This window comes from Homarus americanus, unplaced genomic scaffold, assembly GCF_018991925.1.
Source record: "Homarus americanus isolate GMGI-L3 unplaced genomic scaffold, GMGI_Hamer_2.0 scaffold30535, whole genome shotgun sequence".
Taxonomy (NCBI): Eukaryota; Metazoa; Arthropoda; class Malacostraca; order Decapoda; family Nephropidae; genus Homarus; species Homarus americanus.
This window is the reverse complement of record NW_024732440.1, coordinates 6,150,687-6,173,608: the sequence shown is the minus strand read 5'-3', so window position 1 is coordinate 6,173,608 and position 22,922 is coordinate 6,150,687. Positions and strand designations below refer to the sequence as shown.

At 40.6% G+C, this 22,922-nt stretch overlaps 1 long non-coding RNA gene across 1 annotated transcript; it reads right to left on the bottom strand.

Moving 5' to 3' along the window:
- Positions 1-3,036: 3,036 nt before the first annotated feature.
- LOC121868790 lies at positions 3,037-10,082 on the bottom strand. Its single transcript, XR_006089449.1, has 3 exons — positions 8,786-10,082; positions 6,215-6,311; positions 3,037-4,689 (listed from the first exon to the last, which is right to left on the bottom strand). It is a non-coding gene; the product is annotated as an uncharacterized LOC121868790 (long non-coding RNA).
- Positions 10,083-22,922: the final 12,840 nt, after the last annotated feature.

The following is a 22,922-nucleotide window of genomic DNA, read 5'->3' as shown; positions in this document are numbered from 1 at the left end:
AATAATTCATTGAATATTTAGTATATATATATATATATATATATATATATATATATATATATATATATATATATATATATATATATATATATATATATATATATATATATATATATATATATATATATGTGTACAAATGTAAAGGAAGTATATCAAATTTTTTACCAAATCAATGAAACACTCACAATTAGAATACGGTGCTGCTGTTGAACCACATGTATAAATAGTTTGAACAATAGTCACACCACTGAGATGAGAACACCCACCACCGATCGTCTCGAAAAACAAGCGACAAATGAAAGGAAACACTTGCAGTGTGTTTAATATGCAATATTATAAATAAATAAATAAATAAACAAAAATCAGTAAATCCATTTCAAGAAAATGGAAAAATCTTTCTCGATACAGACATTAGTTCCAGTTATCGGTATAGCAGACGCTTCAGTAATCACTAGTGTTTACACTACACCAGCGGGTATAATTTGATGACATTACTTGAAGTGAATTGGCCTTATTTTAAAAAATCAAGGATGGTTGGTAAGGACTACTGAGTCAGTGGGTAAGTGTCACATTTGGGGTACTGGTCTTATACAGCAAACAGAGCTCAAAAGCTACTTTTAAATGGAAATTTGGGCGTCTTATGCACCCCGCCGCCTTATAGGCCGTGATATACGGTACAATGAAAAAAATCTTCTAAGTCCAAAGGATAAAAAGCAAAGTCCACAAAACAACACAACAAGAGATGCTAAAGTCCACACAACATAAAATAATACAAACTCCACAAACATCCAAAATATACTAAATCCAAAGACATTGAAATTATTCTAAGTCCACAGAGCATAAAATAATACTAAGTCCACAAGGGATGAACAATTCCAAGTCCACAGAGGATAACAATTATTCTAAGTCCACACAACATAAACACATACTAAGTCCACATACATTGAAAATTATTCTAAGTCCACAGACCATAAAAATAATACTAAGTCCACAAGGGATGAACAATTCTAAGTCCACAGAGGATAACAATTATTCCAAGTCCACACAACATAAACACATACCAAGTCCACATACATTGAAAATTATTCCAAGTCCACATACATCATAAATTATTCAAAGTCCACATACATTGAAAACTAATCTAAGTCCACACACGATAAAATAATACTAAGTCACAGGATACAAAAATATTATAAGTCCACAAACATTATAAATTATTCCAAGTCCACAAACATAATAAAAGAATAATAAGCCACAAGCGATAGAAAAGTTTCTGTCCACAAAGACAACAAATATTCCAACTCCACAACGGATAAAATAATAAGTCACAAACGTGAAAAACATAATAAGTCACATACATTGAACATTATTCAAAATACACACAACGGGTAAAATAATACTAAGTCCACAAACATCATCAATTATTCAAAGTCCACATACATTGAACATTATTCTAGGTCCACACAGGATAAAAATTAGTCAAAGTCCACACAACATGAACAAAAGACTGAGTCCACATTCAAAATTATTCTATGTCCACAAACAATAAAATAATACTAAGTCCACAGAGATTGAAAATTATTACAAGTCCACACAGGATAAAATAATACTAAGTCCACAAAAGAAAACAAATATTCAAAGTCCACAAACATTATACAATATTCTAAGTCCACAAACATTATACATTATTCTAAGTCCACATAAATTGAACATTAGTCTAAGTACACAAACAATAAATTATTCAAAGTCCACAAACATCATTAATTATTCCAAGTCCACATAAATTGAACATTATTTTACATACACAAACAATGAGAAATTTTCAAAGGATGACAAATATTCAAAGTCCACACAGGATAAAAACTATTCAAACTCACAAACATTATACAAAGTCCACAAAGGATCAAAAACTAGTCAAAGTCACAAACATCACAAATTATTCAAAGTCACACGATAAGAAATTAGTCAAATTCCACGGCGTAATAAGTTATTCTCGGTCAGCGTACGCCGATAATTATTACGGTCCTCGGACCCGACGAATAAACTTCGGTCCATGCGCCAAAATATACCGAGTCACAAAAAGGCAAAACAAATTCAAAGTCGACACACATTATCAATTATTCAAAGTCCACAAACTTAACAATTTCAAGTCCACAAACATGAACTTATACAAAGTCCACAAAATATCTCAAATATTCAAAGTCCACATATATGCAACACATTTTCAAGTCACAAGACAAAATATATTCAAACTCCACAAATGATTAACTTTCATCGACAAGAAAACATTTTACAACTCCACAAATAATTCTACGACCAAAACAAATAACTCCGCGACTCCGCGATTTATTGCAGCCGTTCCATCGATTCATCGACGCGCCGAATTCAGTCGACTGCGGAACTCCCGACAAAATATTCGGTCGCAAATGACTCCCTTCAAATTAAAATCCATAACTACTCCACAATACAAAATTTCATACTCATCAATTTCACAAGTCCACGACATTAACTTACACTCTTCCGCTATTTCCGATATATAACTACACCATAACGTGACGATTCGCCACGCATTTCTCCGGCGTCGCGGCGTCGATAAGTATTCAACTAAAGGCAGTGCGTGCATTCTCGACCTCGATGACAATTACTTTCCAAATCTAAATATAACTCCTCCTCTTCTTAACACCAAAATTTATTCAAATACCAACACAATATATCTACTTCACACTCCAACATATTTATAACAACACAAATAATACAATCAAAACACACACACCAGCAGTAATCAACCACATTCAATTGGTAACAACAAACGCATACAGGGACACAAACACGACCAACAGAGGGAAAGAAACAAACAAAAGAAACAAAAGGGGAGTAACAAGAGGAATGGGAGGGTGAGAAACACCAAGGTAATCACAATGAAACAGAGGGACAAGGAACAAACGAATAAACAAGGAAAGGAGCAAGAGATAAAGCAAACACAACAAGTAAAAGAAGGAAACGGGGACAAGAGGAGGAGGGACACCAGCGGGGGGGGAAGAAAGACGAACGGAGTCACAATGAAACGGAGGGACAACAAACCGCAGGATCAACAATGAAAGGCAGAAGAGATACAAAAAGGAGAACAGGAAGGCAGACGGAAAACACAAAAAAAGGGAGGGCTTACAAATTAAACATTGTGCTCGTATTCCTTCCCCTTCGACTTATCCTACTCGTCCACCAAATTTTATTATTATACAAACACCTTCACAATAAACACCTTAACACGAGTGCAGCAACACAGAGTGCAGGTGAACGAGTATAAATTCATACCGAATACGTCAAACTGCTATTAACCAAAAATATATTGCTGCTGCATCGCGTATTTCCTTACCGGTAGATACCCGCTCTCCGACGAACTGCCGCAATTACGTAAAACCCCTACACCTATCAAACCTTCCCACCATTTCAAACGCATGACTCTCGACTAACTCTACTTCCAAACCATTCTTTACACATCTCGCGGGTATACTTCCCTGCGGTACCTCGGACGCTTTCATTTCTGCGCCGCCTCGTCTCCATGCAAATTCCCGTCCGTTCTCCGTCGCCCTCTCCGTACTTCCCGCGTCGATCCTCTTTCCCGTCCCGTAAACGGACCCCGATCGACCGTCGTCCGTATCCGCAGATGCCCGCACCGCCCGCTTTACGTGCGACCCTTTCCTAAACCGGCATTTACTAAATTCGTCGTCTCTTCCGCCGATTTCCCCGCATATCCTCTACCGCGCGACTTTTTCTTCTCTTCAAAATCCCTGTCGCATCTATTTTTCACAATTATGCCACTACGCCGACTCGGTACTAGCACGTCCATACCCTACAAAATATATCATTCGTTGTCCCCCCACCACCGTCCTCATCACCTTTTACTTTATATATTCACTAATATATAACTACACTCTCTGTCCAAAACAAACCCACCAACTATCTTCCCCTTCTCATAACTCAACCAAATAGTCATCAATTCTCCATTCTTATCGGTTACCTCGATGACGCCATCCGTGTCGGTCCGATCTCCGCCGTTCTTTTACTTTCGAGAGGCGCGCGTCCCCGCAGCCGCCGCGTCGTCTCGTATTTACGCTGCCGTTATTTACGGACGTGTCCCGCCATAATGACGTGCGTGCCGCATTCGATGACGTTCCGCAATCTATTTGCAACGTGTCTACGACGATAATCTTCTCGCCAAATTAGTGCAAACCCCTAGTGATCACAGGCAACATCTTCAATAAATTCATTCTCGACATGTATCGACTTCCTCCGTCTTCACGGAGTCGGTGTCTAAAACCGTACTACAAACATTATAACAATCGTTACAAACGACACGTACATTCATTTTACACATTAAATCGCCTTTAAAACAATAACACTAGCCCGGCACTTCGCGATACAATATTGATGGGCATCTTCTTCTGCGTCGACGAGTATCTTCCCGCATTCGCCGGTGTGGTATTCTTCCCGTGTTCCCGAGCGTCTTCCTCGCGCGTCGACCGGTATCTTCGTCCACAATTGACGAGCGTCTTCGTGGCGTGGCGTCTTCGTGGCGCGGCGTCTTCGTCCTCGGTTCCCGAATGTCTTCGTCCGAACCGCTCTTACGCGCCGACCGTGCGATCCGTCTCCGTTCGTGTCTCCGACTCGTATCGCCGCTCTCGTCCGCAACTGAAACGGACAAATTACTGTGAAAATATATAAACAATTATCTACCATTACAAATTAGACTAATTCCCAAACAAACTTCATCTAAGTTCAGTCTTTCTACAGTATACCTATACACACTCACCCCACACAAACATATCTATACACCATTGCCAACTAAAACACAAGAGCATACCCACTGCAATACTCCACTACCCCGCAATTACGTCCCGCGCAAATTACTTCTCCCGCTCGTGCCGACGTCGTGCTCTGCCGTATCTCCGTAAATACCCGCGACCCTGTCGCCTAATACAAAATCAAACCGAATGCTCCTCCGCCCGTCGGTACGGTGCGCTCGTCGTCTCGTGCCGTCGCTTTGCCGCCGATCGCGAACGTCGTCGCCGCCTCGAATACTTAACAATTATCAAAAAACATACAATAAACCTATACGTAACAAAATATTAATTGTACGTATTCGTACCGTTAACGACGACTCGAGGAATCTACGAGACGATTGGGAAAGTCCACTCGATCCGGACTGGTGTACTTTACGGCCGAATGTATGTCGTGCTCTCGACGTCGTACTATTTACGTCTCGTGTACGTAACTTCCGCAGATGTCGCGTGAAAATACGCAACGACGGAGATCCGGTACGAGGATAAATGTATCAAAACTATAATAGGTGTTGGCAGTGAACCAAAAACTATACTCCAAAGGAAATATCTCGTATGCATCCGCGTGAAAATAGTGCAATGTGTCGGAGGAGGATCCCTAATTACACTTTTAAAGGAAGTGGATGTACCCACGCCATCGACGTTCGGCTTCTGTTCTGAGGGAGCGTCCCGTGTACCCGCCTCCGGCGTGCCGCGTTCCCGTTATGACCCGCAATGTGCTACTACATTCTTAACCCTTACACCCGAGGTGAAAGTTCCACAACGTCCATCTAGTCTCCCCTTCTTTGTGGGGGGAGAATTCGTCCTGTTTCTCGATTTATCCCAATACAAAGGGAGGGGGAAGTGCCAGCAGCACCCTAACCCATGGCTTATGGGTTAAACTCCCATTTTTTAATAATACTTTTCATATTGTATCCAACACTTTTACATCAGATATGAGACCTTCAATTCTATATCTCTAACCTAAGTTAAGTACTCTCATTATAACAATTGTAATGTCGATCCCTCTTCCGTCTACGCATTTTCAATAGCACCCGAGTCTTATCGTCGGTGACATTTTCATTTCTCCCTCGTTATCTTTACGTTCTACTCTTTTACTCGTAAATTCCTGTCTTATTTCCTCTCGGTAACCGGTCAAAACTTCCTCCGGTAATTCGTCGACGACTACAACGCGACCCCCGCCGTTAATGATTCGCGGTCGGGTCGACGACGCGCCGCTTAATAAATTCTCGTCTCCCTTTAAAACCTTCCACTTACTCTACGCAATTCCTACAGACACACGCCACGTACACAATCCTATTCTTCAAAGAACCATTAAGTAAATACCGTACACTGCGATATAAACATTACAATGCAGCGTCATCCGAGATTCTTACCCTCGGTTCGAGCGGCGTCCTCGGCCGGGGTCCGTCGAGTCGCCGGTCCGCACAAAAATGACGTTTCTGACTCCTGTCGGGTGACTCCGACCCGTGACTGCAAATGAAAAATTAAAGTTAAAAAATATACAGTCAATTAGACATGTAAATTATACATGAACCCTTGACAACTAACCCAAATATCTGAGTACATTCTCTAAAGACCTGGATACATTTGCCAAACATACACTTTCCATTGGAAAATCTTACATACTTAGGCAGGTATTAGGCAGCTACCAAACCGGGAGATACCGCCTCCGCGGAAAATATTGGAAGCGTAATGTGTCGTCTGCGGTACATCTCGCTGCTACGTGGCATCCCTAAAATTGTGACCGAGTCCCGGGTCGCTCGTCTGACTTTCTGCCTCCTTAACACGCGATTGCGGGGTCTCAATTTTTTCTCTTACTATTGACAACACAACATAAATATATTGTTCCTCACTTTTGATTTTCTATTTCTTTAAGGTTCTTTAGTATTGTTGTTACATATAAACTAGGTTACCCCATATTTATGTGAATATGTTTTATTTCACTTGTGGAATAAAGCGCCACTTTCAGTGCGCACGTTAGGTTTTTTTTTTTACGGACGGTCCCGAAAATACGCCGGAAAGAGCAACGTCCCTTCGTGTCGTTGTCTGAGCCTCTCGCATCGTATTTCGTTGATATCCACCAAAAAGGAACACTGTAACTTCAACAATTATTATTCTTACATTTTCGCCCCGATGTGGGTCGGTGACCCGTGCCCGGGTGGGCTAATTCCCATAAAAAAAATTACGTATTATTTATTTATTTTGCACTTTCTATACGTGCGAGTGTCGACGACAAAAATTAAGTGCGGGTTCGAGCTCCCTCGGTGCGAAATTAATCTGCCGTTATTTACACGATCTTATTTCTTCCCCGCTTTTAACGGGTCGCCGATTCAACGCGTGCCCTCGTTCTACTCCGGGGGTCGAGTGGCCTCGGGGAGTCTCGTAGGCCCTTACGGATGCACGTCGAGTGCCCGACGACGACCCCTCCGGGAACGTCGTCGCGTCGACCTCCGGCGCGACCCCCGACGAGAACGCCGCTCCGGAATTTCGACGAGACGTTTCGTCGAACGGCGTTCCGGACTATACCCTCGAAGATGACTGCGAGTGGCCTCGGACCAAACCCCGCGCCTCCTGAGACGCGGTCGAGTGAGGCTTCGGTCTACGTGCTCGCCGATCGCCGCAATATAATACTAATTAAAATGCTGTGCACTGTATGGCAAGTCTACCCTACAATGAATCCCCAAATCTGCTGTACCAAACATTCACTTGCCTAAAACGGTTAGCACAAACACATCCACCCAGGCAAAACAGGTGACTTCAATCGACTACTTTTGTTACCGACGACGAAATGTACGGCGGAGGAGCCGCGCGCTCGGCCCGAGCGTTCCTTTATTCGCGGGCCGCGGTTCCGCCGGAAGATGCCATTCCTTAATTTCTGCGACGTCAACGCCAGTCGCGCGAGTCCGGAAGCCCGTCCTCCCAATTTCTCGCACGGCAACCGCCGGACGCAACCGCCTGCCGATGCCCTCCGGGTCCCACGCCACCCAAAAAAACCCACCTAACTTTAGTGAATGGAAACGTACGTGCCCGAGAGTGGCATACGAGTATTCTACGCGTGTCGCCGCATTTATTCTCCCGCCGAATGCGTTCACCAATTCTCGACCCTGCGCATTTCGATGCGTTTTCCATTGAAGGACTAGGGTGTGGTTAGCAAATTATTTGTTCCTCTAATTGACATTTATACAACTTATAAACCCTTCTTCACACTCACACTTTATAATTACTATAGTCTTATATTTTATAGCAAACTCCAATAAACTTACCTAATATTTATCCCATTAATATCAACACTAATAACTGGTCACTTCGACTAAGTGTGTGTAGTGTAATTGTAATCACACAAAATGTTACATTATTAATAAGGTGACCATCATATACTATAAAACTTATTAAATAAACCAATAAAACACAAGTGGAAGGAACAAGAGGTAGTAGGAGAGAAAGGTGGTGGAAGGGAAGGATAATAGATAAGGAAAGGAAGAGTGGTACGTGAAGAAAGGGAGGGGGGACAGATGGTGGGATACAGGGGTGGAAGGGAAAGATAATAGATGAGGAAAGGAAGAGTGGTAAGTGGAGGGAGGGATAGATTTAGCTGGAGGAAGGGAGACGAGGTAGGTGGAGGGAGGAAGCTATGGTAGGTGGAGGGAACAAGGGGTGCTATGTGGATGAAAGGGTGGTATAGTCGTCAAACTATCTGTTAATCTTTAACGTCGTGTACTCGGAGCTTCCGTCTTCTCGAGTGCCGGAGCTCGTCGCCGCCGTTGTTTTGGGGGTCAACCGTCGGGCAAGTTTTAGCATTCTTACTTAATGAAATACTGTACATTACAAATACACGTATAATATGACCTTAAGCTAAAATAACCATTGACTGAGCTTTAGTTATCCTTAAAATAGCATCCATAAAAATACAAAAACGCGTAGGTTATTCTCGACGATTATCTTACGTCGGAGAGCGGCACTCGCCGACCCGTCTCCGGAGCGGTGACGGAGCGACGATCTACGGTTGTTCCGCGGAGGTCGTTCTTCGTGTCCGTCTCCCGGATCGCGCTTCCGCTGCTGCCGTTGCCCGAGGCGACTTCTTCTGTGGGTTAAGTTTGTGATGTGAATGCTGCCTGCATTTAATAATTATACTGCACTACATCTATACAACCATTGCATAGGGTATTATAAATCAATCATAATGACCTCATAAAATATCGTGTTGATAATTTTTAATTTGTGTCGTGTACCGGTAAGCGGAGCGTCGAGTAGCCGGAGGTGTGTCCCGGGCCGACGGTGAGACGATACCCTACGTGATGGAACTACTCTACGATCATAACTGGTCTATTGCTAAAAAATGCAATATACTGCACGCGAGACTAAGTAAACGAGTACTTCTCGCAAACGACGACGGACCGTATGACTGCGCAATAGAGGCCGAATCTCGAGCGGTCGGTGACGGACCGCCCTCGGCGTGCCCGTCGACGGACGCGCGTGATAAAAATCGCCACGACTATTTACTAAACATAGAAACGGTACGTCGACGTCGACGACCCGACGGCATTATCGAATATTACGATTGACCTCTCTTCGTCGTCGACGCGTTTACGTAAAATTGTTACCGGTCCCGTGTACGTGTCGGTTACCGATGCACGTATGGTACGACGTCGATGTGACGCGAGACGCATTCCTAGAGAGCTAATAGCTTTAAACCAAATTCGGACTCAATTAAAGTGGCTTCAATGGAACAATTTACTTTGGTACTTGAGACTAACACAAAATACTAAATAGACCGAGTATACCCAAATGCACCTCGGCCCATCTCCTACAAAACATCGTTTTTTGTAGTATCGCGTTAAAACAGACACTCGTAAATCGACGCGGCTAAAATTATGAGACGCGAAATGGCCCGTTTACTCTTGATCGGATTCATGGCAGTTGATGCCAAGGTCTAGAGCTTATTTATTTATCTGTCCTTAACAGTGACTTTCAGTTTTTCTCTTATGAAATATCACTAAACTGACTTGGAAGAATATAATTAACATTGCTGGAATTCTTATAAAATTGTGATTACTTTGAATAGAAAAATGCTATAGTTCACATACAAATGTTAGTTGTAACTAATTTTATTACAAGGGGCTACAAATTTTTATCTCTTGTGCAAAATATACAACGTTTATATTAAAATTATTAGCCGTCTTGTAACGATTTTAGCAATGCAAATTAAATTCTCCTAACTTTTGTCTGTGATATTATTTAAGATAAAGCCAGGCGACACCGACGGTTAGCACCCGGGTGAATATAATTAACATTGTTGGGATTCTTGTAACATACTGATTAATTTGTATATAAACATGCTATAATTTCCACTAGACATAACAATTTTAGTACCCAAATCAAATTAGTACAACAAAACTCCAGCTTTGCACTAAGGTCAATTATTTCTTTTAGTATGGTGTGTGCATGTAAATGGATGAAAATAAATGAAGAAATTCATGTAAATCTACCCAAAAATACACTTGAAACACTTTATATTAGAAAATGTACTACAGTACTGTACACTAATGTACAACAATTTTTATCTCTCGAGCAAAATATATGACGTTTACATTCAAATTATTGGCTGTCTTGCAAGGATTCCAGCAATGCAAATTATAATCTCCTAACTTTAATCTGAAATATTATGTAAGATAAAAACTGTAAGCCTAAAACCCTGGCTGAACAGATGGGGGAGAGGAGGGAGAGAGTTAAGACGATACGTTTGACAGTTTGAGCCGAAGGTCTCTCTGTGTTTATTTAACAGTCCTACTGAGCTTCTCTCATTTTAAAATGCCAGTGAAATGACCTGGTACAATATAATTAACATTGCTGGGATTCTTGTAACATACTGATTAATTTGAATAGAAACATGCTGTAATTTGCACTGGACAAAACAATTTTTGTACCGTAATCAAATTAGTACAAGAACACTCCGGCTTTGCACCGAGGTCGTTTATTTCTTTTACGTTTCTTTTATTAGGGTGTGTGCATGTAAATGGATAAAAATAAATTAAGAAATTGATATAAATCTACCCAAAAATACAATTGAAAAACTTTATATTATAAAATGTACTACAATTTTTTTATCTTCAACAAAATATATATAATGTTTATATTCAAATTATTGGCTGTCTTGCAAGGATTCCAGCTATGCAAATTGTAATCCCCTAACTTTAGTCTGAGATATTATATAAAATAAACACCTTAAAGCATAAAGTTTTCACCAATGTTTTGTCTGGGAACACAAGGAGGGAGGTAGCCAGCGAGCGTGGGAAGAAGGGGGAGGGGGGAAGTGAGGTGACAGTGTCTTTATTTATTTGAGATACGATTTGACAGTTGGCGCTGAAAGCCTGCCCGAGTGTTTATTTATCATTACTTGAGAGTGACTGAGCTCTTCTCATAATTTGCCACCCAAACGACCTGGTTGAATATAACTTACATTGCTGGGATTCTTGTAAGATGGTATTTGAATATCTGTATAAACAATCTATATTTGCCATAGACATAACAATTTAAGTACCACGATCGTTTAGTACACGTACAGTACGGGTTTGCACTTAGGTCCATTGTTAATCGAGGGACCGCTGTATTGCAGTGTACTTATACTGTACAATATTGACTAAATTCACTAGATAACGTACATAACTAATGGTTGGTAAAACTTGTCAAGTCTCTCGGCATGAGTGGCACGTGTTAGTGCTTGCGTCTCCCGTCGTGGAAGTCCGTTTTCTCTCGCTTCGGGATGCCCGAGTCCATTTTCTCTTAATCTTAGAGTGCAGTGCACCAGAGACTTCGTTATTCCTCAGTAATGACACAGAATTTCAAATTGCAACCCCAATTTGTTGAGGCAACTAGATATGTCCGATTACAGCAAATGTGTTATTGTCAATTTGTAGGTGAAAGATTTTATCCTCAATAGATGTAGGTTAACATTACACCTGGAGGAAAATGCTTACTAAAGCTTAAGGAATGATATTCCTTTAACACATAACATCTAGCCAGTACGGGAAGGATCGTCGTGTCTCCGTCAGGGGGTCCCGGAGTGGTGGTCCAGCAAGCGTCACGGAAGTGTTTTTTCGAGGGGGAGGGGGCACGGACGCATATGCTATCGGACGTTAACTGGCGCACGACCGTGTATGTTTTTGAAAGATGCAAATCTTCCGAGGATTCGCATCGCACGTCGCGCGAATTCGGATTGCGTGTCGTAAATGGACGCCGTGCCGGTCATTACTGGTGTAATGATTCATTGTCAGACCGAAGTTTACAGCCCAGAATTATGTCACATATAACAGCAAGCACACTACAGACCTCGTGGTACCACCACATTCCGGGTTGACACACCTCGGGTCGACCCTAGGTACTTGACCTCGCCGCTAATGACGCGAGTTAGCCGGGTGACCTACAACCTCACCTAACCAAGACACCTGGGCAGGACCACACCTGCACACAGCTATCCAGATCTAACCAGTTTAGTGATAATTGGTTAGAGGTCAAAAGCCGGTTGAGCCCCCCCCACATAAAGGCCCTACAGTCCCGTCCACCGTCATTCTGGTCATACGGATTCTCATTCTGGTTGCTGTCATCTCTCTCCCGTTCGGGTCGTCTCTCGGTTCGCTGAGCAGTCACGCACGTCCCCTCCCCGGGTCGGGAGGGGGACTTCCCGACCAGACCACGGCATCGCCAGCTAAGCGGGTTCTCCCATAGGAGGCAGCCCAGCCAGAACTCACTGGGCCTATGTCAGGGTACACGTGAGTCTTGTCAGAACGTCCTAGGGTGAGTTACCTACTGTGGGAAGTGTATTCATTCGGGTGTGTCCGAGAGTCGGTGTCGAGTAACGTAAAACATAATGTGTTAGTACCCCGATATAATAGTGATATTAATGTGTCCATGTCATTGAGTGAATTAAAGTATCGAAGACGTGTTTAACAAGTTGTCCCTTTAAGAAGTGATATATGTGTATTGACATACGAGATAAGATAAGCGTATTGACGCCGAGTAAATAACATCCCGGCCACGCTACCAAGTTTCCTATCTTTACATCCCTACTCTCTATTCTTCCTACTTATATGTAATTCTCTTCTCTGTGAGTTTGTCTCATTACACTGGGATCTTACGTCAAATGAACCGAGGAATTATCAGAAAGACGCAACGGGGCGAGAGGTGCTATTATTGGCCTTCGCGACGAGGGTACACGCAACGCTCGATAACTCGGCAGAATGGGGCGAGCGAACCCTCGGGCATCGCGATGGGTTACCCGCCGCTAAACGACGGGCGACGTGCCGATTAAAATCTCATTTTGACGTTAAACCGACACCATTTACGTATCAATAATATTTGGCAGATCCCATTTAGACCGATATATTGTATATTGCTGTAGCTGTTCACTCTAATATCAACTACTATTTGCTCGGTCACTCCTCAAAAATCAGACGTGTCGTCGACGACTATATTGTGCATCTCCGTACGAATGAAACCTTCACTACGACACGGTGGCAAAACGTATGCCCCGAGGTCCGTCTCGGTCTCGCTCGTGACGTTCCAAAACTCTTCCATATATTTTGATATTGTAATCCTCAGTTGGGGGCCTTGCTTCTACCCAGCAAGATATATACATTAATATAGCTTAATGGATTTCTTGTTATAGTAAAACATATACAGTTGTATGTCACGCAAGGATGACTCCCTCGCTACCCGCTCTCTATAGCTGTTGCTGATGCACTGGAGATCACATCAATGTATTTCATCTAGCGTTTCAAATTTTACCGCTAGCAAATCTATCGAAACTTTTTCGAGACTACATAATTTGGGGGGAACTTTTTTCATTGTAGAAAAGTATCTTGGCGAGTTTATAGGAATATTGATTCGATTTAATATAAGTTTTTAAGGCATAATACTCTTATAAACTGGGGAATGCCTGTAGAACTTTCCTAACATTCAAAGTACCACAACAATATTAAATACAATACCACAGAGTACTTGAGGTCTAGTTAGCTTCAGGTCCAGTTAACTTCAAGTCCTGTTCACTTCAAGTCCAGTTAACTTTATGTCCAGCCAACTTCATTCTAGTTCACATTAGGTCCAAAGATTCAGGTCCACTTTAGGCAGTGATGGAGAAAGTACCTGAAAATATTACTTAAGATAAGGTACTGCACTGTTCAAAGGGAAACATTAAAACTTATACAAAGTAGTCTTCTTCAAAACTATGCAAATAAAAGTTTCATTAACTGAATTGAAACATACAAGTAGAAAAAGGTATAAAAAGTAGTACAGCATTTGTAAAGAATCATAATTAATAAACAATGACATTATGCTTTGAAAACGAAGCTAAAAGTTATTAATATACTGTACTGTACTTAAAATAAAAAGAAAATAAACAGACATTCAAAATTTTGTATGGGATGGAAAACGTGAATCTGGACCATATTTTTGAGAGGTCCCGTACCACCGACACCAATGGGACGTGACTTTAGACACAAACATCTATATAAATGTCCACTTTTATAGGATTACTGTACAAGTGCGTCTTAAATACAAGTACTGTACTCTAATGCACTCGGCTTGTACGCCAACGACACGACGTGAAGTAAAGACGTCGGTCTTACCTCCGGCGGGTCGGCAGCGTTTCTCCGTTAACGGCGTCGTATGCGAGACCGGATGGATCTGTACGGTCGAGTCTGAACTTGCCATGGAGATGTGTTGTTGGTCCTTGAAGCTTTCTGGAAATGTCACCAATAGCTATATAATACACAACACTGTAAATCTATTATATTATAGACGGGCTATTTGACCAGGACTCGGCACAATAACCGCTGGTTATTTGACCGGGATCTAAAATAAAACTAAATCCTTTTGGCAACAGAAAATTATACAATTAAATAAGACCATAGTGTAATGACTAGTTTAATGCCCACAATCATCCCCACTACAATCCCATTAAAATTCCATACAATCCTCGCAGGTCCCGGTCAAATAGCCGACGGTTATTTGGCCCAGAATCCGGGTCAAATAACAACTTCGCATTTAAAGCAAAGGTTACTTATTAGTTTAATACCACACGGAGAAACTGATTACTCAAATAGGTTAGGTTAGGTTGAAATTGGGTTTATCCAATGGTTTTTGATGTATTTTGAACGATTGTGACCTTCGGAAAATAGGTGCACAGCCAAAACGATAATTTTACCCGCTTTTATTTGTATTTTTTCTAATAAATAAATATGATCTTAATTTCCTCTTACACTAACAAAAACAATGAATCCTCCAAAGTGAGTTAGACTTTCAACATGAAGGGTTAAAAAACAACTTTGAAAACCCTACCTAACCTAATCTAAACTACCTAAGTTCTTGCGATGGACGAGCAAAAATTTCATCGGCATACCCGGTTTCGTACGCGTCCAACGGCGTCTACATTTCGTGGACGTGACAGACGTAGAACAAAATTGCAACGACATCGACGGATTCTTATTGTGCTACCGGGAGAAACGCAATTTTGTGGGATTTATTATTTTAATCTCTTTCACTCGAATTTCACATAATCTGCTGTGACCAATCAGAGGACATTCAAATCTATTGTGTTATTTACGCAGGAGCAAAAACTTTTTTTTTTTTATTTAAGCCTCCCTCGTGACCTAAACGCTGAAGACAAGAACCGACTCTCTGACAAAACATTGAAAACACAAATAACAAAACATTAAAGACATAACTTTTTCTCTCATCATTAGTTAAATATCGGCTACTCCTCGACTTACGACCGCCTCGGTCGTACCGACATTTTGTCAAATTACCTATATTCGAATCCCGACGTTAGTGATTGAGCTGTGCACTGACAAAATTTTTGTTTGTAATTCCCTTTAAAATGCCTGGCAAGAGTAAAACTGAGTTTCGTGGTGCTCCGAAGAAAGAGAGACACCCATTTTAGATTTTCTATGTACTGTATTATTTTCGCATTTTCGACTTGCGACCCGGTCGCCGGTCCCCGAACCCGTCTTAAATCGGGGACTGACTGTACCGTAATGTGCTGGGTATATATGGTATAGCTCTACCGTACTGTACATCATTATCTACAAGAGTTAAGTTGGACTCGCGAACAAGCCTCGGGAACTCGACTCGTTTGTCGGTCGAGAAGCTCCGATATTGGCTTATATAATGGACGTGTACACTCGCCCCAAAATAATATCTTTAGCCACGGGGTCGATGTTATTCGAGGCTTTCCGAGTAATGTTACACAACCTGTCTCTGAACTGTTGCTAACTCTACATCTACACCTTTCAGCACAAATGAGTACATACGCGTTTTTGAAAGATGCGAATCCTCCCAGGCTTCGGATCGCACGTCACGCGAATTGAGATCGTGTGTCGTAAATGGACTTTTTGGAGACTACATAATTTGGGAGGAACCTTTTTCATTGTAGAAAAGTATCTTGGCTTTTATAATGCGAGGTTATAGGAATATTGAATCGATTTACTATAGGTTTTTACGGCCCAGTACTCTTATAAACTGGGGAATGCTGTCGTGATCGTGATGACGGCTAACCTGAAAACCTTAAGGATTCATATTACGCTCAAACGTCCACAAAACCTTCCGAGTCCCCCAGTGGAAACGTCCACCCTTTTCTCTGTTTCCTAGATGACGTCATCGAGAGGCCGTCTCTGTCTGAAGGGAACTTTGAAAATAATCCGCGGATTTCGTAGCAAGACGCTGTATGTTGAGACCTGTTGCCATCCAACCCTTTGTAATCAATTTAATTTTTGCTTTTGATAGCTCAGTCAGAGCATTGTTAGTGAAGATAATAGTAAGGAATGAAACTGAGTTCATAGTCTCAGTTTCAACGTCAGAGTGTACAGTAAAGTAATTCATCGAAATAGAAGTAGGCGGACTCCCTGACCTATTTTGAGTGAGGGTGCCGCGGGCATTTCAACCGTTAGTAAGTGCTCGCCCCTTCACCCATACAGGTAGGTCATTCCACTCTGTGTTGTAATTTGCCCTTCTTTAAGTGATTTGACCCAATTAATAGTTGATTGTGCAAGTGTTACAGTAACGTAGTTCATATGCTCGGAGTGAAGTAATGTTTATGTCTTTAAAGTCGCCTGAAACGTGATGTCGTTGTCACGGTTAGTAAGTGCTCGCCCCTTCACCCGTACAGGTCCCTAACGCAGCCTAGGCCGTGTCTGTAGCGTGGATGTTGTACCCTCTATGGAGAGATGTCCGAGGTCCGGTAGGATCAGTTATCTTCGTGAGACCCGACCGTCAGACACTTCAGACTACCTATGGGCCCCATAGCTGGCCATCTGACCCTAACGCTCGGCCCGCGAGGTGACCCCGGATCACAGAGCCACACACGACTACCAGCCGCCATCATTGGCGGATGAGTGTCTAACTCAGTAGGGCTATGGTGTGGTTGTGTTATTCCACTGGGATCTTCAGTTTGTTGGAAAGTACCCCATGGTGGCAGGACCCCATGGCGGTTGCTCGAGTAACACTCCTGACGACTGAGTGTTGTAGTGGCAATTGCTTCTGGTCTTTATGGTGCCAAGTTTCTATAAGAGTTTATGTGTTATTGAGTATGTCCACCCAGTCGTGGTGTGAGTATTTTGAGCCTGAGGGCATAGTACCAGATTTCGTCTGTTGGTACATATATTCTTTCTCCAATCTCCATTTTAATGTTTAAATAAATATTGTATTTGTATATTGTCTCTTATTTACCTACAATATCGACCGTTATTTCTTCCCTATTACTTGATACTATCATTACATATACCCACGAGCCTCCTCTCGTCGCGCTACCAATGGTTGTAAGTATTAAAAAAAAGTTATAAGAGGCGCAGGCCCTTATAATGCCTGTAGAACTTTCCTAACATTCAAATTACCACAACAATATTAAATACAATACCACAGAGTACTTCAGGTCCAGTTCACTTCAGGTCCAGTTAACTTCACGTACAGGTCACTGCAGGTCCAGTTAACTTTATGTCCAGCCAACTTCATTCTAGTTCATATCGGGTCCACTTTAGGCAGTGATGGAGAAAGTGCCTGAAAATATTCCTTAAGATAAAGCACTGCACTGTTGAAAGGCAAACAATAAAACTTATACAAAGTAGTCTTCTTCAAAACTATGCAAATAAAAGTTTAATTAACTCAACTGAAACATACAAGTAGAAAAAGGTATAAAAAGCAGCACACTATTTGTCGAGTATCATAATTGATAAACAATGAAATTATGTTTTGAAAACGAAGCTTAAAGTTATTGATATACTGTACTGTACTTTAAAACAAAATAAACACATATAAAATTTTGTTTGGGATGGAAAACGTGAATCTGGGCCATATTTTTGACGTGTCGCGTACCACCGACACCAATGGGACGGGACTTTAGACACAAACATTTATATAAATGTCCACTTTTATAGGATTACTGTACAAGTGCACTTGAATACAAGTAATGTACTCTAATACACTCGGCTTGTACACCAACGACACGACGTGAAGTAACGAAGTCGGTCTCACCTCCCGCGGGTCGGCAGCGTTTCTCCATTAACGGCGTCGTATACGAGACCGGACGGGTCTGAACAGTCGAGTCTGAACTCGTCATACTGAAATGTGTTGTTGGCCCTTGAAGATTCCTGGAAATGTGACCAATAGCTATATAATACACAACACTGTAAAACTATTATATTATAGGCAGGGGTTATTTGACCAGGACTCGACACAATAACCACTGGTTATTTGACCGGGATCTAAAATAAAACTAAATACTTTTACCCACAGAAACTTCTACAATTAAATAATACCATAGTGTAATGGTTAGTTAATGTCCACAATCATCCCGACTACAATCCCATTAAAATCGTATACGTACGATCCCCACAGGTCCCGGTCAAATAGCCGACGGTTTATTTGGCCCAGAATCCAGGTCAAACAACAACTTCATACACTTATAATAAAGGCACTTGTTTGTTTAATACCACATGGAGAAACTGATTACTCAAATCGGTTAGGTTAGGTTAAAATTGGGTTTTTCCAATAGTTGTTGACGTTTAGAATGAGTCTGACCTTGGCGCTTCGCCGAAACTACAATTTTCCGTGATTTTTATTTTGTTTTGTTTTTTCTAATAGAAACGTGTGACCTTTATTTCCTTTAACACTAGAAACAACAACAATCATTCTTCCAAACTGAATTACACTTTCAACATGAGAGGTTAAACAAAATTGAAAACCCTACCTAACCTTTTGTGACGGACGCACAAAAAATGAATCGGCACACCCGGTTTCTTACGCGACATATCGTGGTTACATTTTGTGGACGAGACCAAAATAGGATGAAGCTAAAACAATATTGACGGATTCTTATTGCACTAGCGGGCAAAAACTTTTGCACAATTTAATATTTAAATTTCTTTCGTTTGAATTTCACATAATCTGCTGTGACCAATCAGAGGACAGTTCAAATCTATTGGGAGATTTTTGCAAGTGCAAATTAGTTTTTTAAACGTATTCCAGCTTCCCTAGTGACCTATAAATGCTAATGACTCACTGACAAAACATTAATGAAATAACTTTTTCTTTTATCATAGGGAAGGTGAGGTCTTTTCTTTTCTTTTTTCTCAGAACACCACTACCACCAGAAAGAGTTTTTCAATTTGGTTCATATTTTCCATAGGTGTTAATAAATCACCTGTAGTGGGCAAGGGATGAAGGTTGGAGGAAATGGGGGAACACTGAAAAACTGAGCTCGTGACACTAAAATGATGTCTCCGTGCTTTGTGGCGAATAATTGCATTTACCGTACACACTCCTCCAAAAAATTTGCCGATTTACCGCGCCATGTTTGTCTACAGCCGACGCGCAGAGTCCGAACGTACTCTTGCATCCACAAAAATACAAATTACACCGTGATGCTTCTATAAAGTTGCTTTCATTGGTACCAGATATCAAAATAAGTTCTTTGTTTAATATGGCAAGTCCACCACCTGGCTAAGAAGTTAGGTAAGGTTAGGTAGGTCGCTTAGGTAGGTTATATTACATCAGATTATACAGTATTAGCTTCTAGCAAATGTCACCTCTTCAAATTCTATAATAACAACACCTGTGGAAAAAATGAACAAAATCAAACTCGTTCCGGTAACCGAGGTCATATCTCCATAACGGCTCATTTATACCAGAAATGAAGGTTAGAATTGCTCGAAACACAAAATACAGTAGGGAAAACCTATTTTTGCCATTTCACTTGTCATTAAACGAATCTCGGGAATTTTATAATTGCAATCAGTAATTTTGACAATTCTATGACACTTTTCTTCAATAACATTTCTGGAACAAAATACATTTAAGCGAGATATTTAACAGTTTATTATGTATGTCTGTTCATGGCGGTACACACCCAGGTTAGTTTAGGTTTGGTTAGGTTAAATCCAAAACTTTTTCCGATGGTTTACACAATGTTAAAACACGTTTCTTCTATGATGTCGTCCTCAGAAATCACTTAAAATTACCTAATCTCCCTGCTATATTTAAGTCATTTGTGAGGGAAACGTCATTGAAGAAAAGTGGGTTAATATTGGTCCATTGGCTGTCCGCAGGTTCCCGCCATGTTTACCCAAGGTTAGGTTAGGTAGGTTCGTTGGTTCCTATGGCATGATAATTAGTTTTTGGTGCACTTTTGGTGCTTTACTCAAATTTGACCTATTTTTTTTTGGGCCAAATTAGCAGTTTGTTAAAATTGAAAATGTTCTTTTTTTTTGCAAAGGGCACATTTGAGTAAAACACTGATAAATCTCGAAAAAAAACCTATTCTCTTACAAAACCCGAGGACAGCCAATGGACGAATTACCTAAACCATCGGAACAACACATTGATCAACAACTACCATGGTTGTCCACTTATATTAATTCACCAGGGGCTTATCTTAAAACTATTGACTTGCGCCACAAATTAAGGTCAAATTCGTTCATTACATCAAAAACCACCGGAAAAACATACTTTAAACTTTGATGTCATATAGTGGCAACAAGTGAAAATATACCAATACAGAACATCACCTCCACCAGATGACCCAACACAATTAACTAAATTAACCATTAAATACACTCTATCTAACCATAATAACTCTCCAATAACTTCTTAGTATTATTAATGTTAAATATCTGGTATAATATTATGAAGAAATGTCTCACCGATGCCTCAGGCTGATATTTTCGGGGGTGTCAGGACGTCGTACACTTGGTCCGTCCTCCATCTTCTTTCTCTGTCTTGTGGCTCCTGCTGGTGATGGATCCAAGAACCATCAGACGAGAAACTCTCCCCTGTACCCCGTGATGAAGGTTTAGTAGCGCTGTTAACTCATAGATGGCGCTCACCTCCATATCATTCCTTATTACTTTTTTACGTTGAATATATAAAACAGCCATTTAAATAATCATTTATTATCATTTAAATAAAACTATGTTAGCATTTAATAGAGTCTGTGAAAATAAAATGATTTTTAGTGTGAAATAACTGAAAAACATAAAGATTTCAGTATTTTAACAAGAAAGAAAATGTGCCTTCATTCCTGGGGCACTACAGAAACTTGTACTTCTTGGAGGAACTAAAGTAAATTATAGATCTATTATATATATATACAAACTTTGAAGTATTCTCACCACATTCATTAACAATACTGTACGTTAGTAAGGCCTATATGTTGGTGGTACTTATATGCTGCCTGGAGTACTTAAATACTGCCTGGTTTACTTAAAGGGTGAAACTTTTAGGATTTAGAATCAGTGTGAAGTTGAACCATTAAAATTGTTACCAATACTTGTCACGATGTTGTCAAATAAGGCTTCTGAGTCTCTATGGTTTGTTTGAAAGGATAAAGGCAGTTCCTTACACTGCTAAAGAGGCCAATGAATTCTATAGTAGATTTAGGAATGTATAGAAGGAACCCAGCCAGACATTTATTGAATTAGTTTATTTTATTACCAAGCTTAAAGACTTTTTATTTTTAAATGAGCTTATTATGAGTGCCCATTATCTACAGATTCAGATGTGTATTTATGTGAAAGTGACAAATGTAGACAAACTTCCAACTTTAATAAACACTATTTTTTTTTATTCATAATCTTTCACATAAAAGTCAATTGTGATCTGGTTTTTGAAGTTTTGATAAATATAACATGACGAATTCTACGACTTTCTATGGGCGGCCAGACACAGACACCACCACAGTAAAGCCGCTAATGGTTGTTACGCCCGTTTAACTCCCGGTAAAGCCACATTCATAAATCTCTATAGTGAAAAATTAACAAGTTATAAATAGAACAATATTAAATTAGCAATAGAAAGGCGATAAATAGTCAAGACATAGTGAAGTTTTATAGAACAATTATCGAAAAATGAAATGTCTTTAAACACTTGTGATGAGGTAGTTAGCCTAGTTAAGATTTTCCCGCCTAAATCACAAGTATCTCTCCCCCCACCCAACCACCCCACCACTGCCGTCCTTAAATACCCTGAAAGCTGTGATGGGAGGTCAGTAGTGATCATAACCTCAAAGGAAGTAGTGCTACAGGACTCAAGAAATTACATATGTTTATTCTTCAGCTGCTGTTATTATTTTTCTTAAGTTTATTTCTCGTGTTGGTTAAAAATAAGTTTTGTTGGTGAACTGTTTATATTTGATATAACTTGGTTATATATTAGTGTAACTAGTGAATTATTTCTCTGTATGTGTGTTTGAGTTTGATATTTAATACTTGATACACTTCCATATTTAATCTTTAATTACTTGCTTGTTCCAGATATTCGTGATCTACGTGGAGTAACTACTGACAATTTTCAGTGTCGGGATGAAGTGAGTCTAGTTCTCGGTGAAAGTGGTCCAATCCAGCTTCACCCACGGCACAGTGACCTATCAACCTTGTTATGCGGGTAGCTAAGGACGAACCCGGCTGGAGTGGGAAAAATTCAGAAGCGTGCGAATTGTTGTAGGCCTATTTATTTAACTTTAAATATGATATATATAATACTACAATAAACTTGATCTTAACTTTAAAACCCCCGTCTCTTAATTGCTTTAATGTTTTTTCT